The sequence below is a fragment of the Triticum aestivum genome, chromosome 2B (assembly GCF_018294505.1).
Source record: "Triticum aestivum cultivar Chinese Spring chromosome 2B, IWGSC CS RefSeq v2.1, whole genome shotgun sequence".
Classification (NCBI taxonomy): domain Eukaryota; kingdom Viridiplantae; phylum Streptophyta; class Magnoliopsida; order Poales; family Poaceae; genus Triticum; species Triticum aestivum.
The window spans coordinates 695,852,098-695,866,787 of NC_057798.1; the positions used below are offsets into that span (position 1 = coordinate 695,852,098).

Below are 14,690 nucleotides of genomic sequence, written 5' to 3' on the forward strand. Positions count from 1 at the left end.
CTGCCTCAAGGAGTTTTAGAATCTCCTTTCTTACCACTTCCTTCATTTTGGGGTTTAATCGTCTTTGAGGATCTCTAACTGGTTTGGCATCCTTCTCCACTGAAATTTTCTGTTGACATAATGTGGGACTAATGCCCTGAAGATCATCCAGAGTATATCCAATAGCAGCTCGGTGCTTCTTCAGAGTTTTCAATAATCTTTCTTCTTCTTTCTCTGAAAGGTTAGCACTAAGAATAACAGGATATATTTCTTTTTCATCAAGATAAGCATACTTGAAATTACCAGGTAAGGGTTTGAGTTCGAACACGGGATCACCCTTGGGTGGAGGGGAATCCCCAAGAATTTCAACGGGAAGGTTATGTTTTAGCATAGGTTCTTGTTTAAGGAACAATTCGTCTATTTCTTCCCTTTCCTTCATAAACATATCATTTTCATGGTCTAACAAATATTGTTCTAACGGATCAGTTGAGGGAACAGCAATGGAAGCAAGACCAATAATTTCATCCTTACTAGGTGGTTCCCTTTCATGAGGTTGTCTACTAAACTTAGCGAAATTAAACACATGAGACATATCATCATGCCAACAGTGACAATATTCCTTTCACAATTAATCTTAGCACTAGTAGTATTCAAAAAGGGTCTACAAAAAATTTATAATGCGACAAAAATTGTCTTGTGGGGAAGCAAGAACAAGGAAATCAGCAGGGTATTTAATATTTCCACACAAGACTTCAACATCTCTAACAATCCCAATAGGTTTAATGGTGTCTCTATTAGCAAGCTTAATAGTAACATCAATGTCTTCTAATTCAACATGTGCAATATCGTGCATAATTCCTTTATAAAGATCATAAGGTATCGCATTAGCACTAGCACCCATATCACATAAGCCATGATAATAACGATCTCCTATTTTAACAGAAATAACAGGCGTGCCTACAACAGGTATACGTGTCTTAGTATCGGGTCTAGCAATATTAGCAGTTTCACCCACGAAAGAGATAACATGCCCATCTAAGTCTTCATCCAAGAGATCTTTAATCATAGCAATACTAGGTTCAACATTAATTTACTCAGGAGGTGTATAAGTCCTAGTATTACTCTTATGAACATCAGTCGAAGCTTTAGCATGATCTTTTATCCTAACAGGAAAAGGAGGTTTTTGGACATAAGCAGTAGGAATAATAGGATCACTATATGTAATAGTCTTTTCTTCGACTGTAATAGGTGCGACTACTTTCACTTCAACAGGAGGATTATATTTAAACCACTTCTCTTTAGGGAGATCAGCGTGAGTAGCAAAAGTTTCACAAAAAGTAGCTACTATCTCAGAGTCAAGTCCAAACATAGAGCTAAATCCACGGAAAGCATCGGTATCCATAAAAGATTTAACACAATCAAACTTAGGTGTCATACCTGACTCCTTACCATCGTCGGAACCCCAATCTTCAAAGTTGCGTTTAATTCTTTCCAATAAGTCCCATTTGAAATCAATAGTCTTTAGCATATAGGAACCAACACAGGAAGTATCGAGCAGGTTGCGATTATCACGAGAAAGCCAAGCATAAAAATTCTGAATAATCATTTCCCGAGAGAGCTCATGATTGGGGCATGAATATAACATGGATTTAAGCCTCCCCCAAGCTTGAGCGATGCTTTCTCCTTCGCGAGGCCAAAAATTATCACTACACCACGACACTACAAAGACGACATGCATCTGTTGGCATAACTGTGCATTGGCGACACATTATCTGTCCATAACAACGCAGACACATTGATTCTCAGGGTTGCTCAAGAGTGCCGATGTTCTATCTGTCGGCAATTCATAAAAGATTGCAGACATACCATGTGTCGGCGTATTATTTCATTACCAATACAACGGGTGACGGCGTTTCTTTCCGATTTTGCGATGGAAAAAGTGTCGGCGTTGCCTAGGCTTGGCCTACCTCAAAACATTGGCCCGGCAATACAGGGCCACGTGAAACCCCAAAGTTTCCATCAAGTCTCCCATTCCCACGCCAGCACCCCTCGAAAGAAAAAAAATAACTCCCCACATCTCCTCTATCTCGCTCCCCCTTCCCCCTCCCCCGGTGTCTGAATCCCAAACCCTAACCCAGCTGCGCTGCCGACCCCATATCCCCACCGCCGATCCTGACCAGCAATCTGGTTAGCTCCAGCCATGGCATCTTGTACCCCGGGCGTCCCCTTCCTTAGCCCACTAAGTCGTAGGATTTGCCCCGCCGTCCACTGCCATGGATCCGTCGCCCAGTCCGCTTCGGAGGAGCTGCCATCCAATCCTGGTGTTTCCCGCCGCCGAGGAGCCGTCGTACCGTCCGCTTCCAAGGAGCCGTCATCCATCCGCTTCCATGGAGCCATCAGAAGGTGAGGAGCAACCCTTGTACTTCCTTGAGATCGACCCCCTTGTCCCGCCCCGCCTCCAGGACTATGTAGGTAACCTGCACGAGGAGATTTTCTCCTTTTAATGTTCATTATTTCCCTTGCTTATGTAAGAATTTATGGATCTAGTGCTATTTCTTTTATCCCATGAGATGTAGTATTCTTGTTAAGATGAATGCTAGATTCCCATTCATGTGTATGATTTGTGATAGTTTCTTTGAGAGAGGGGTCAATTTCCTACAACTGATGTACAAGTTGGATCATTGCATCTTTTTCTTCCTAATTAAAGATTTCCTTTTCTTGGGCTGAGGCTTTCTTTGAAATTCCAACTTATGTTTATGAAACATCTTGACCTCACTCGCAACTGAATCTAGTTCGATTTATTTTTGTGAAATCAGGTAAGCATATTCAATAGGTGAATGTTCAGGACTAGTGTATACTTGATAGACTCCAGGATAGTTACAAGAGTTGACAAACCATTGTATTTGTATGAAGCCTTTCTTGTTTATGGGTTGCTGAAATATGTAGTATTGCATTTACAAAGGCAAAATATTGGTTTATTATTGCTTTTATTTCAGTCATCTTATTTGATACTCGGTGTAGTAGCTTGTCATGTAACCCTATTTACATGATATTCAGGAGGAAGTAAAATTGTGTTTGATATGGATGTTCTTACTACTCACAATGTACAAAGAGGAATGGCATGTGTTTATTTTTATTGTGAAAAGCTCAACGTACAATTAGTGGGTTCTGGTTGCTAGCGTATAATCTGATTGAGCTCATGATTTTTTATGGGTTTGCATCGCTCTCTGCATCAGATAAGTTACAGGAGTAACTCTTATTATGCATCCCGGTCACATAATTGAAAACTTGTTCCCCTTATATGCAGCCCCCCCACCCCCGTGAATCCATGCTAATTTTAAATTTATGTTGCTAGATATGCCATTGGTGGTCTTGAGGGTGGCGAAGATAAAGACTTGTTTTGGCATGTTGTTTCCCAGTGCACCGCTGGATTGCCCGAAGATAAACCACAATATGTAATGGTAAGTTATAAACTTTTCGAAGTGCTCATCTTCAGCCAATTATAGATTATGTTAGAATATGATTTCACTCTTATTTCAGCTTTCAACCATGCAATATGCAAAGCTTGTTTGGTTGGGTCCTGTTATTGTGATATGCTGGGTGTTGGTTATCCACTTGATATTGTAGTATGCAGTGATTTGGGTGCAAATATGTATGAGTATGTCTATCAAACACACACACTCCTCGCTTTGGGTCTGCACTTGGTCCTGAGGTAGGAAAATCAGTTGATGCATCATTAGCATTGATAACTAAATTTCAGTCTTTTGCTTGAAACTTTATGTTGATCATTGGCATTCAAAGAACTTATCTCCCATTAGTCTGATATGGGTAAGAACAGTACCATATGCAAGCCATAGCCTGAATTCTAAGACCAATTTTTATGTGCTTTTCTCCCTTGGCGTAGCAACTCAAATGAGAGGTGTGACTGACTGAGTGGGAGGGGACATTGTTTCTTCTAGAAATGCCCTAAGCTAGACTTACCGATAAATCATTTGATGGTGGACCAACGGGGACCCTGGCATTTGTCCTTGTTGGGTATATTCTCTCAATTAGCTATGCTTTTATTTATTTATTGTTGTAGAAGCACGCATGTTTATAGCAGGTTTACGTTCTAGGCTCATGTCGAGGTAGTCTTAATTCCAATTTGGTGCTAATCTAGTTTATCTACTCCTTTAACTTTAATTCCCGATTATGATTTATGTAACATTTTTTTCCTGTAGCTTCTTAGGGTATTCTAAAGATGAAACAAAATGCAATGGCAGTTGATGAATGGCCCATTGATCCTTCCTATCCATGTATCGTACAACACCACTAGCACTCCTCTTTCATCTTTTATAATGATCCCTACATGGAGCTGACAAGGAAACCATACACACAAATGGCTATGCTAGAGCTGCACGACTCATGTAGAGGGCTTATGGAAAAAAGAGATTGTAGATGGAGATCTGCAGTTAAATTGACTGAACAGTGTGTTTCCAAATCATATAGTTGTCTGAAAATTACATTGCTATATACTTGTTCTTGCAAATATTGTTAAACAGTGCAAGTTCTACACAATGTGTTCAAGTTTTTCATCAATAGCTTTATGTTTTTACTTTTGAATGATAACAACACCCTTCATTCATTCTACCTAAGGGTACATATGTTTTGTTTTTGCTTTAGTTTTAATATATATCTTTGTTTAATGATAAGAAAAGGTGACCATGCAAAAAATTATTTGTTTATTGTTTTGCTTGTGCTAATATGTTTACTGTACCACTCTTAGAACTTGTGTGGTGCTTCTCTCTTTGCGATTCTTTTTCTTGTATGTTTTTTCAAATAACATGAGTGGTACAATCGACCATATGTGCAATGATTTTTTTCTAGCAGTACTACAGTAGTTGATCATGCCCAAGTTTTAAATGAGCATATGCTTTGAACTTGGCCTATAGATAACTGAGAGCATGTAGTAATTAAATGGACTAGGGATGAACTCAAAGGTCTTAGATACCTAACTAGAGTTCATATGTCCCCTAGATGAAAGATCTGCTTATATTAAGAAATTATTAGTTCATAAATTCAGCTCCAGAGTGAAGTTGCTATTATGTTCTGTCAGATCTAGTCCACTGACAAATAGGCAGTTACGATATTTAGCAGAGTTGCATGATCTGAAAGTGTATATGTGGTGGTTAGTTGCTTAGGTTTTTTCTTCTTGTATTGCAGGAGAACCTAGAAGGCTTATACGCGACCAATACAGAGCGACCTCTCCAGTAGTTGAAAACCAAGTAAGGAGGTGCTTTTAGATTCAGTTTTTTGAGCATCGACTAGTGAGCATGAAAGAAACAGTATTTTAATATCCTGCAAAATTATGCATCAACATACGATAGTTGATTATTCACGTATGTTAACTGTAGGCTTACATTGAGTGTAGCTATAGTAGTCAAAAATAACTTTAATCATTTCACATAAATAAATAAATTGACTTCCATACTAGAAAAAGAAGAACAGGTTATCAGTGCCTAGCAATCTAACTGATCAATTTTCACAACGACCTGTTGGTTCTCAATTGCTATAGTTCAGAGTTGTATGTTTGATTAAAACTCTAGCTAACTTTGAACGATGTAGATGCATACTCACCCTTGTTTTGGCACTACTTCTTTTATCAGCATATGAAAACTCTCATGTAACAAGCATACTGTCATGGATCCGTACGCATGTGTTTGTAAGAACTTGTATGCTTGAGTTTGATAGAAGTTGAATGCTGGTCTGATGCTTTATTTTCTGGAAAGTTGGGCTAAATGTTCACGGTTGCTTCCTGGGTTTCTTCACTTCATTTAAATAATTTTATCTTTTGGGCTTTGACCTATACATATAACAACACCACCAAGCTGGTTTGTTGTACATCTTCTGTTTTTGGTTCTTTGGATTCAACAATAACTCAGAAGTTTGAACAAAATGCTACTATGATAATATTGCTCAAACATATGAGTGGTTTTGCAGGATCAAATGGCGGGAAGTATCAAGTCAAAGATATTATGGCTTTTGTACATCTTGTATTTTCTTCGAATGGAAGTTGATGTCGGTTTGGCGATAGAAGATTGGCTTTTCCATAGTGTTCTGTAGAGTGATTGAACACTTAGTCTCTTATGAACTTGGACCATATTTTGTAACATGCCACAACTTGTATGTTGACTTGAGTATTTCTTTAATGGTTGTAGCCAGGAAAACTAATGAATCTTCTATATATGATGAATAAATGCGTTGGTCAATGGCGTCTTGTGATGAATAGAAGAGTGCAATTGTTGGTAAATCTACTACAAAGTGAACATGTTGAATATTTTGAATTTAAATTCATTTTAATATATGGTGCATTTGCATTTGTGCTGAAATGTATAACCCTGGCAGCAAATGTGTCGGAAAAAGTATTGGAGGTCGCAAAGACTGTCGGCATAGCATACTGACAGACAAACTATTGGCGTAGCAATGGCCGTTGCACTATCTATCGGTATAGCACACTGTCAAATGATCTGTCGGCATAGCACAGTCTGTCACTGAAGAATTGTCTGTCGCTATAGCCCTCACCACCCCCGTCGGCATAGATTTATCTATCGCTAAAGACCTTTCCCGACAGGACTATAGGCGATGGCTCCTTTTTGTCGGCAAAGGTCTTTGCCGACACTATATGTGTCGCCTTAGGTGACTTATGCCGACAGATTGTTTGACGCTGCTTTGAGTGTCGTGGTGTACTGTATATATGTAATTACTATCACAATGAACAAGATGCATAGGGTAGAACTTCTGGTGAAATTCCAACTTCAGTTGCTTATAATTCCAAAATCTCGTATCATCACATAGCCTATACCATGTCATTGCATCTCCCTTCAAACATAAAGGGAAGACCTTCCTTTTAACAACATCATCAGGGATACCTGCAAGCTTAAATAATCCACAAACTTCATCCACAAAGATAAGGTGTAAGTCGGGATGCAAAGTTCCGTCTCCTGCAAAAGGATTAGCTAGCAGTTTTTCTATCATACCCGAAGGAATCTCAAAGTGAATATTTTCATAAGGTTCAGTAGGTTGAGGAGCATCTCTTTTCTCTTCTGGTTGGGGTGAAGATACCCCAAACAAGCCCCTCAAAGGATTAGTTTCCATAGTGACAAGTAACAAAAAAATTCAGCACACTAAATAAATGTTTCCTTACCAAGTTCCACTCACCAAAAGCGCTACACTCCCCGGCAACGGTGCCAGAAAAGAGTCTTGATGACCCACAAGTGTAGGGGATCTATCGTAGTCCTTTCTATAAGTAAGAGTGTCGAACCCAACGAGGAGCAGAAGGAAATGATAAGCGGTTTTTAGTAAGGTTTTCTCTGCAAGCACTGAAATAGTAGGTGATAGATAGTTTTGTGATAAGATAGATAGTAACGAGTAACAAGTAAACAAAGTAAATAAGGTGCAGCAAGGTGGCCCAATCCTTTATGTAGCAAAGGAAAAGCCTGGAAAAAATCTAATAATAATAAAGGAGCTCCCGAGGACACATTGGGAATTATCGTCAAGCTAGTTTTCATCACGCTCATATGATTCGCGTTCGGTACTTTGATAATTTGATATGTGGGTGGACCGACACTTGGGTACTGCCCTAACTTGGACAAGCATCCCACTTATGATTAACCCCTATTGAAAGCGTCCGCAACTACAAAAAGGAGCATTAAGGTAAACCTAACCACATCATTAAACATATAGGCCCATATGAACCCCTAACGAAGCAACACATAAACTAGGGTTTAAGCTTCTGTCACTCTAGCAACCCATCATCTACTTATTACTTCCCTATGCCTTCCTCTAGGACCAAATAATGGTGAAGTGTCATGTAGTCGACGTTCACATAACACCACTAGAGGAAAGACAACATACATCTCATCAAAATATCGAACGAATACCAAATTCACATGACTACTAATAGCAAGACTTCACCCATGTCCCCAGGAACTAAAGTAACTATTCACAAAGCATAATCATGTTCATAATCAGAGGTGTAATAATATGCATTAAGGATCTGCATATATGATCTTCCACCAAGTAAACCAATAAATATCAACTACAAGGAGTAATCAACACTACTAGCAACCCACAGGTACCAATTTGTGGTTTGGGATACAAGATTGGATACAAGAGATGAACTAGGGTTTGAGAGGAGATGGTGCTGGTGAATATGTTGATGGAGATTGACCCCCTCCCGATGAGAGGATCGTTGGTGATAACGTTGGTGATGATTTCCACCTCCCGGAGGGAAGTGTCCCCGGCAGAACAGCTCCGCTAGAGCCCTAGATTGATTCCGCCAAGGTTCCGCCTCGTGGCAGCGGAGTTTCATCCCGTAAGCTTGCCCCCGATTTTTTCCAGGGAAAAAGTGATGATATAGCAGAAGATGGACGTCGGAAGCCCACCAGGGGGCCCAGGATATAGGGGGGGCGCCCTATAGGGGGGGGCTGTCTCCTGGACAGGGTGTGGGCCCCCTGGCCTATTTCTTTCGCTCATAAATTCTTAATAAATCCAAAAAGTGGTTTCGTGGAGTTTCAGGACTTTTGGAGTTGTGCAGAATAAGTTTCCAACGTTTGCTCCTTTTCCAGCCAGAATTCCAGCTGCCGGCATTCCTCCTCTTCATGGTAAACCTTGTAAAATAAGAGAGAATAGCCATAAATATTGAGATATAAAGTGTAATGACAGCCCATAATGCAATAAATATTGATATAAAAGCATGATGCAAAATGGACGTATCAAGCGCTACCGGAGTACTCTACAGGTGCATCTCCGAAGAGGAAGGGCGGCAGCTCTTGGCCGAAATTCATGCTGGACTCGGTGTCCACCACACCGCTGCCCGGGCCCTTGTAAGAAAGGCCTTCTGTACAGGTTTCTACTGGCCGACAGCCCGAGCAGACACACATGACCTCGTCCAACATTGTGTCGGTTGCCAGCTTTTTGCAAACCAAAGCCATATGCCACCTACCGCTCTCCAAACAATCCCCATTACTTGGACCTTTGTGGTCTGGGGGCTCGATATGGTTGGACCCCTTAAAGGAGGAAGCCATAAGAAAAAATACCTATTGGTCATGGTGGATAAATTCACCAAATGGATAGAGGCCAAACCAGTTAAAACGGCCGAATCCAGACCAGTGATAGACTTCATATCAGGGGTTTAACACCGTTATAGTGTCCCCCATAGCATCATCACTGATAATGGCTCCAACTTCACAGCCGACTAGGTAAAAACTTGGTGCGGCAACATGGGCATTAAGCTCGATTACGCCTCTGTCTATCACCCCGCAAACAAATGGTCAAGTCGAACGAGCAAACGGTCTTATTATGAGCGGCATTAAACCCAGATTAGTGCAATTCTTGAAGGAATCATATACGCACTGGGTCGAGGAGCTCGACTCCGTACTATGGGGACTGCGGACCATGCCAAATCGCACTACCGGATACACACCATTCTTCATGGTGTACGGCGTAGAGGCGGTATTGCCCTGCGATATCATTCATGACTCACCTCAAGTGCGCATGTATGAAGAGAGAGAAGCCGAGCTTGATCGGCAAGACAGACTAGATGCCCTGGAGGAGGAGCGCGACGTTGCAAAAGCCCGTTCCGCATTCTATCAGCAACATGCTCGAAGGTATGAAAGCAGAGAAGTACGGGCTAAAACTTATAACATTGGCGAACTCGTTCTACGCCTACCGGGGAAGAAAAAGGACAAGCTCAAGCCCAAGTGGGAGGGTCCCTTCATCATTGATAAAGTTCTCACTAGAGGAGCGTACCGCCTGCCAGATGCATCAGATAATCGGCTCGAGCCGAACCCATGGAACGCGGCCAGACTCCGAAGATTCTACGCCTAGTGCCGAACTCTGTGTTCGTCTCCTTACCTCCTCCCCTTTTAAATTATATCCTCTCTCTTTGTTTCTTTTTTTGTGGCCCTAAAAAGCTGCAAGTGTGACTCGACTACACAATCTTGACGCGCTATGCACTCTCATTATACCTGGGGGCTTCATATACAGAAGCTTAACATAATTATCTTCTGGGCTTTATGCCCATTACCTATGTGTCACTTTTCCATATGTACCTTTTTTGCCATTATATGCACCGATATGACTTAAATATTTGGCCGAGATGGGTTGCCTGGCTCCTGTGTTTATGCCCAACATTCCCGTTAGTTTGGCTAGGGCATAAGTGGAGCACCTCTGCAATTGTTACTGTCAGGTCAGCCGGACGTGTACCTCAGACTAGGTGAAGCCGAAAGCTAGCGTTCTTAAGGGAATATTCGGTCGGTGAACAAAAGATGTTTCTTACCTATTACAATATAAACCCCCAGATGTTTCATATCCTGCGTCTCTGTTTGCAGTTCGGACATGCACATTAATGCATGCGTACCCAGGGAAAGGAACCCTTAACAGAACTATTCTCCCTGGAAGATGTTTCTTACTATCCATGTAATATAACATAGCTAGTTGGGTACTTGTCTGTTCAAGCACTTTGACCCCTACGCCTGGTTTCCATGCGTACCCCGGTTTTACATAACTGAGCGGGTATTCGGATAGAGTCCGGACTGTTGGGTCCGGAGGTTGAAGTGAAAAGGTCCGCCATGACAAATGATTTACAATCCGGCTAGGGACAAAATATGTCAATTGAAGTACACAGTCACTTAGACTGGCTAAATTCTTCTTCTATACCATCCAATAGGCTGTCTAGCCTACAATCCTGTTGGGAATACTTTGCGGCTAATCCTACCTGGTCATATACCAGACTAATAGGAATCTCTTTCCCATCTGACACTACAGGTCCGACCTGGGCTATGTGATTCGGATCAACCTTGGTGTACCGAGTTTTTACCATGGCCCAGGCTTCCCTCGCACCTTGTCGGCAGGTCGATATCTTCCATAATGGGAAGCACCGCCGCGCTCCCTTGAGCATCTCTGCAAGCTCTCCCATGCCTCCTGGCAGGGAGGTGGATGGCCACAAGGCCTGGGCAATACCCTGCATCACCTGTCGAACTTGTTCGTGCAGTTGTGAAAGCTCTTGCAGAAGATCGCCTACGGATCCGGGCATCTCCTCTTCGGGACGACCTGTCAGCATACCTACAGACATAACTCTGTTTTCCCATTTCTTCGCCGAACTATATAAAGGTTTGTTTCAGCACATACTAAAAATGCCGTGTTGAAGCCTCTTGTTCTCCTTCACGGAGTCAGCAAGCTGGGACCGAACATCTTCCAGTTCAACGCCTGATGTCTACTACACAACCTTCTTCTTGTAGACATTGTTGGGCCTGCAAGTGCACAGGTTTGTAGGACAGTAGCAAATTTCACTCAAGTGGATGACCTAAGGTTTATCAATCCGTAGGAGGCGTAGGATGAAGATGGTCTCTCTCAAACAACCTTGCAACCAAATAACAAAAGTCTCTTGTGTCCCCAACACACCCAATACAATGGTAAATTGTATAGGTGCACTAGTTCTTCAAAGAGATGGTGATACAAGTGCAATATGGATGGTAGATTAAGGTATTTGTAATCTGAAATTATAAAAACAGCAAGGTAGCGAGTGGTAAAAGTAAGCGTAAACGGTATTGCAATGATAGGAAACAAGGCCTAGGGTTCATACTTTCACTAGTGCAAGTTCTCTCAACAATAATAACATAGATAGATCATAATACAAGCCCTCAACATGCAACAAAGAGTCACTCCAAAGCCACTAATAGCGGAGAACAAACGTAGAGATTATGGTAGGGTACGAAACCACCTCAAAGTTATTCTTTCGGATCGATCTATAAAAGAGTTCGTACTAGAATAACACCTTAAGACACAAATCAACCAAAACCCTAATGTCACCTAGATACTCCATTGTCACCTCAAGTATCCGTCGGCATGATTATACGATATGCGTCACACAATCTCAGATTCATCCAACCAACATAAAAGTACTTCAAAGAGTGCACCAAAGCTACCACCGGAGAGTAAAGAACGTGTGCCAACCCCTATGCATAGGTTCCCAATGTCACGAAACCCGCAAGTTGATCACCAAAACATACATCAAGTGGATCAATAGAATAACCCATTGTCACCACGGTTATCCCACGCAAGACATACATCAAGTGTTCTCATAAAAGACTCAATCCGATAAGATAACTTCAAAGGGGAAACTCAATTCATCACAAGAGAGTAGAGGGGGAGAAACATCATAAGATCCAACTACAGTAGCAAAGCTCAGGATACATCAAGATCGTGCCATAGAGGGAACACGAGAGAGAACATGAGAGAGGGAGATCAAACACATAGCTACTGGTACATACCCTCAGCCTCGAGGGTGAATTACTCCCTCCTCGTCATGGAGAGCGCCGGAATGATGAAGATGGCCACCGGTGATGGATCCCCCCTCCGGCAGGGTGCCGGAACAGGGTCCCGATTGGTTTTTCGTGGCTCTGGAGGCTTGCGGCAGCGGAACTCCTGATCTATCTTCTCCTATGGAAGTTTTATGATACGTAGGTATATATGGGTGCAAGGGGTACGTCGGTGGACCGAAGGGGGGGGCCACGAGGCAGGGGGCGCACCCCAGGGGGGTGGGCGCGCCTCCCACCCTCGTGGGCACCTCCCTTCTTTCGTGACGTGCACTCCAAGTCCATCGGGTGGCTTTCCTTCCAAAAATAACTTCTCCAGTTGATTTCGTTCCGTTTCGACTCCGTCTGATATTCCTTTTCCTCGAAATACTGAAATAGGCATAAAACAACAAATCTGGGCTGGGCCTCCGGTTAATAGGTTAGTCTCAAAAATAATATAAAAGTGGATAATAAAGCCCAAAATCATTCAAAACAGATAGTAATATAGCATGAATGCTTCATAAATTATAGATACGTTGGAGACGTATCAACGCCCAGCCGAGTATTGGCATCCTGGAGATCATTTTTTCTCTCGCCTAACCCGCGTAAGCACACGCTCGCCAGCCTCTAGCTGTCGTTGAGGATGTTGCTCATCTTCTTGTATGATCTGCGGATTCACTCTGGGATTGTCTGCAGAATCTATAATTAGATTTGCAAACATGCTGAATACTAACCGGTACACGTAATTATGTTCTTTTTGATCAAGACAAGTATTACCAGATGGGGCCTTCTTGGATTCCTCCATTCCGACAACTGCGGCCCTTAGCTGGGCTTTGCAGTCCTCCAGCTCTTGAGACAAATGGGTATTCTTCTCTGTAAGAACCTATGCACAATGATCCTTAAATCAGTTGTGCCAACAGTTTCAAGTCTCAGGGGCTACTGATATACATAATTATCAGATTTTTTCTTACCCGTATAACCTCTAAATACTGGTCTGTCGCTCTAGCAAGCCCACCTTGAGCATCTCGGATGTACACGTCTCCCGAGTTGAAGGCATTGAACGCCTCTTTGGCGAAATTAGGGTCGTGGAGTACGGCCCGTCGACGCATGTGGTTCATAGCGCTCTCCACTTCAGAATTTGTACTGGATATTCTATCCGCATCCTCGGTAAGAGGACCGTCCGACGTAGTCCCCATGTTAGCCTCCGCCCTTGAGTCCGGTTCTGGAGTCCGGCTGGTGGGGGCGTGGACAGCAGGATCTCCGGACACAGTTTGGCGATTACTCTTTCTGCCAGGGCACAATGGATATTGTTATATTTTAAAAACGATAAACACAGAGTGGGTTTTAAATCATACCTCTGTGATGGCGTCTCGGTCCTGACCGCCTTCCTTTTAAGCCTACCTGGCTTGGGTGCCCCTTGTTGGTGAGTCGCCACGGGTTAGACACGGCGCCCCGATGGTCTTCCCTATAAAGCGCAGTACGTGTGCGGTGGGTAAGGCGTAAAGAAGGGATCCTTCTTGGAAGTTAGGACTTCGGTTTTACTTACATATGATGCAGGGAGTAGGCCAGGATAGTCGGCTATGATGGCCACCAAGGCACCGTCACAGCGTGCCTGGTAAAACATCCTGTCGACGAGCTCCACAGATACGTCCGGATCTTCTTCAAGTCCGGGGTCGAGGGCCCGGTTGTGGTCCTCTAGCTGTGGAGGCGGGCTGTGGACCTCCCTCACCGCTTTTCGCAGTTCCTGCTATGAATTAGCAAGGTAAATATTCATGATGAAAGAATGCGGGAAGGAATAGAATTGAGTAAAAGATAGCAGCTCACCCAGCTTGGGGGGTTGTACATGGAAAATCCATCCCGTGGCTTAATGCGGGTAAACTCCTCTTCTTCTCCTTTATACAAATCAGACAATATTTTCGCCAGGGCGGTGGCGGAGTCCGGACCATTCCGACCGCAGCGGGTGGCATCGTCCTCTCCATTGAAGTGCCACATGGGATGCCCCCGATACTGGAGCGGCTGCACCCCTCGCATTATGCATATTGAAGTAACCTCGATTATTGTCAATCCGGATTTGGCCAGCGTTTTTATCCTGCCCATCAGATAAAGGACCTCTCTGTTATCTTCCTCCTGGGGGCTCCAGGGGCGCCAGCTACGACGTTTCTTCAATGGGGCATTGGTAAACTCAGGAAGACCCATCGGGATATGGTCTGGAAGGGGGACGTCCTCTAAATAAAACCACTCCGAAGGCCAGTCTTCGGATGTCTTCTTCGGAGTGCCGGACAGGTATCCGGTCACGGCGATGCGCCATATTTCGGCTCCACCCACTTGATATATTGATCCCTCCCAATTGCAGGGGACGAGTCAGAATAGCCTCTT

At 43.1% G+C, this 14,690-nt stretch overlaps 1 long non-coding RNA gene across 1 annotated transcript; it reads left to right on the forward strand.

The window, feature by feature from the left end:
• Positions 1-1,998: 1,998 nt before the first annotated feature.
• On the forward strand, positions 1,999-6,310 carry LOC123042117 (uncharacterized). The gene is made up of 4 exons (XR_006418709.1): positions 1,999-2,382; positions 3,335-3,440; positions 5,182-5,243; positions 5,959-6,310. It is a non-coding gene; the product is annotated as an uncharacterized lncRNA (long non-coding RNA).
• Positions 6,311-14,690: the final 8,380 nt, after the last annotated feature.